The following is a 3,982-nucleotide window of genomic DNA, read 5'->3' on the forward strand; positions in this document are numbered from 1 at the left end:
CCTGAGTTTAACTCCTTTTATTAAGGCTAACACTTTACCACTTGAACCACAGCTCCACTTCCAGCTTTTCTGTGCTTAACTGGAGATGAGATTCATGGACTTTCTTGCCTGAGCTGGCTTCAAACCCCAATCCTTAAATCTCAACCTCCTGAATATTTAGGATTACAGAAGTGAGCCACCAATACCTGGTCTATTCACTTTTTTTTTTTAATTGTGAAAATACCATACAGAGGGGTTACAATTACATGAGCAAGGTAACGAGTACATTTCTTATCAAGCATTGTTGCCTCCTCCTTTGTTTCCCCTTCCCATCCCTTCCCATCTCCCCCCTCCCCCTGCCCCCCGTCACCCCCACCCCCCTCTGCGTGCCAAAACTGTAAAGTTAGTTTTTCGACATAACGTCTTGTACATCTCATTGTTGCAATGGGTCCACCTGTATCCCTATTTAAACAATTTGTTTTTTCCCTTCCCCTCCCCAAATTATGCCAACATCAAATACAGTGAAAATCTATTCACTTTTAAGCTTCGCATCCTGTTTAGTGTATTTGTAGGATGCAAGAAAACAGTTGTTGGTGAAAGGCTAAGATATGGGAGAGAAAACCTGTGACTTGACACTGGAGGCACCAGGTGGAAGGCAATGGCTTTTGGATCAACCTTGAGCAGATGCACTGCATCCAATGATGCTGAGAAGCAGGGGGGTAGAGGTAGAAATTAATGCTAGTTGGAGGTGAGAGGCTGGGGATGTTACACTTCCCAGCTTTATTTTCCTTTCTTATGTAGGACAGAATGATGTCCTTTAGGGAATGTTGTGAGACAAACACAAGGCCTACCAGTGTTGTCCTAGATGTAGGAGTAGTAACTAAGGACACTGAGATGAGCTAATACCACTTCTGCCAGCACTTGCCTCAGTTTGCAGCATACACACACAACGGCAAGGTCACCTCCATGTCTTCCCTTCCCCCAAGGGAGGAGCCCCAATGGCCGGAGTATTTGTTATTAGTTTCCAATATGGTAATGAAGTTATGGGGGGGGGAGAGGGAGGGAGATTTGAGATGAGAAGCCCTCCTCAATGGTCAGGTTATGGTTTGTTCACTGACATCTAAAAGAAATCCTTGAGAATCTTGCAGTAGTCTTGGATAAGCGCAAGCCAGATCACCAGTCTGATAATATGAAAGACAACCACTTACTCTCCTCACAAAGTGGCTCTACTCAGGAGGTCCTGCCATGTTGGTTTTATTTAGTGGCCCAGCATTGTCATATTTTTTTTTCAAGGGCTGACTTTCAGTGGTCTGAATTATGGTTTTTCAAGTATACTCAAGTCCACTTGTTTCCAAGATTTCATCTGAATGTTTCCTTAGATGGACTGTGATCACCTCAAACTCAGGGCTCTACAAGAGGTTTGAAGGTGAAGTATGACCTTCTCCTTTTCCACTTGACATCTGTTATGGTCTGCATGTTTGGGCTTCTCCTTCTCAACCCTTTCTCTTCTCACAAGAAATGGACTGAGATGAGAGACCCTCTTTGCTTTCCTGGTTGTGCATTTTTTCACTGACAGCAAAAGAAGCCCGGACTTGCAATGTGATGTATTAGGAGGTAGGGGCTTTGGGAGGGACATGAGGACAGCACCCTCACGAGGAATTCTAGTCCCTTTAGGGAGATTTGATTCTGTCTTTATGCTTTTGAGGACAGCACCCTCACGAGGAATTCTAGTCCCTTTAGGGAGATTTGATTCTGTCTTTATGCTTTTGAGGACAAGCTATGTAAGGACACAAGAAACTGGCTAATTTGTAAGCCATGAAGAGTCCTCATGAGAAAATAAACAGCACCTTGATCTTGGTCCTCTCTCTTGGAACTGTCAGAAATAAATTCTTATTGTAGAAAGCATCCAGCCTGTGGTATTTGATTAAGGCAGCTCAGACTAAGACCACATGGCAAAGTTAACAGGAAAACCAAAACAATGAAAAATAAGGTCACATATTTCTCCACAAATAATCTTCCTACTAGCAAAGATTCTGCTTGAATTTTTTTTTAGTCTCTTAAAATGTTTATTTCTGTCAGAACAGCTGACAATTTTCTATTAAGCATTTTGGTCTGTTATTAAAATAAGCATCCCCCCTTTTAAAAAGCCATTCAAGAGATCCCAATCCTTGAGGTAAAGAACTTGAATGAAACAGAGAGAGAAAAAGAGAGAGACAGATCCTGATTTTTTTTAAGGCAAAATATTCTTAAAATTCCTTTAGCTTGATAAATAGAAATAATCTCTTCTTGTTCTACTCTGGTGAATATAAATGTATTTTACAGAGCAAAGTTTTCCATCACTTATTGGCAAAACAAAGGTGAGACATTCACTTACACGTCCTATTCACAGTGCAATACTGTCATGTCTATATAGACACTTTTGTTTTTACAGTTATCAATACTCTTCCGGTAAAAACCAAGTTTTGGAATGGCAAAAGCAAAAGAAGTTCTAGATGTCAAAGCTCCAGCAGGGAATTAATCTGAGTCTTCATCATCAAGGTAGTCCTCGGCATTGCTTCATGTTCGAACTGCAGCTGTTCGCTGCTTCTTTTTCAGGGGAGACGCACAGGCCGCATTCGTGGCCATGTCCAGGGCCAGCTCCTTCTCATTGTTTCTCAAGTCTGTCCTGGCACCTTTTGCCAGAAGCAACTGGACAATGTCGGCATAGCCCTTCCAGGCGGCAGCATGCAAAGCCGTGGGTCCCCACTTGTTCTGCTGGTTCAGTTCAAGATTGGACTGAGTAAACAGAACTTCCACCACATCTTTGTGACCCCCGTGGCAAGCCCAGTCCAAGGCTGTGCTCCCAGCTTTGTCTAAGCCGTTCACGCCCACTCGGTTGTCCACGCACTCTCTCAGCTAGCTCAGGTTGCCTCTTTCTGCAGCTTCATGCAGTGGATTGTCAGTGGATTCTGCCTGCTCAGCCACGTACTTGCTTGGAATGAGTCCCGTCCTGCCTTTGCAGGTCCCTTTCCACCAATTGGTATCACTCATGTCAGTAATGTAGATAATATCACCTTCTTCAAAGTACAATTCGTCTGGAGTTCTGGGTTCAAAGATATACAGAGCCCTGAAGACTGTAACTTGTCCTGGTTCGACTGGTTTGGGAGGCGGCTTCGACATCGCGCTTCCTGGAGGCTGCCTACCTGGGAAATAGAGATTAGAAAGGATCGCCCCTCTCTGGAAGCTGGAGTCCCTGCGGCTCCCCCAGATCGCTCCTTCTCCGGTGCTGGACAGGCGCCTCCCTGACCCGCGCCCTCTCACCGCCCAGCAGTGCGGAGGCAGGCCGAGCGGCTCCGCCCAGGGCCCGGCCCCGCCCAGGGCCTCTGCTTGGATTTTGAGCAAAGTGGTAGCCAGGATTTGGGAGGATGCATCATGAACAAATGTTCGGTCCTGGGGTTGAGCTTGCTTCTACCAAATGCCTCCCCCGCCCTCCCCCCTCCAACCAATCCCGTCAGCCTGGCTTAGGTGGGTGCTGGGTTCTCCATTATGGCTTCATTAGACTATATCCTAATGTTGAACATGCGGACTAACTACATGCTGAGAACATTTGCTCCCCAGGATAATTAAACACCTTGTTATTTATTATATTACCTTCTAGAAATTTACATGTGGTCTCTTCTCATAGGCACTCTGCTTCAAGTAAATCTGTTTAGAACATTTTATGGGTTTTTATAAAACCACAATTGAATTTCAGGCCTTTGGAGTAGCCCAGCTGAGATGCACTCCAATTAGAAATAATTGCGGTTAATGTTGTTATGATGTGCTGATGCTATGCAACCCCCCCTCCTGACCTTTGTTCTGCTAAATCCCCTGAGTCTCTTCTTTATTCTTCAACTAAATAGACAGCTCCCAGAATGCATGCTCTTAGAACTGTAATATAGGAGTAATATTGTGCCTCTCTCTTAATTAACCTTGTTAACCAAGGATTTGGGAACTTCATTTGGGTAGTCGAAAAGAACCTTTG

General features: G+C 44.6%; 1 pseudogene; it reads right to left on the reverse strand.

The window, feature by feature from the left end:
* Positions 1–2,103: 2,103 nt before the first annotated feature.
* On the reverse strand, positions 2,104–3,235 carry LOC105980443 (annotated as a pseudogene).
* Positions 3,236–3,982: the final 747 nt, after the last annotated feature.

The sequence above is a fragment of the Dipodomys ordii genome, unplaced genomic scaffold (genome assembly GCF_000151885.1).
Source record: "Dipodomys ordii isolate 6190 unplaced genomic scaffold, Dord_2.0 Scaffold9, whole genome shotgun sequence".
Lineage (NCBI taxonomy): Eukaryota > Metazoa > Chordata > Mammalia > Rodentia > Heteromyidae > Dipodomys > Dipodomys ordii.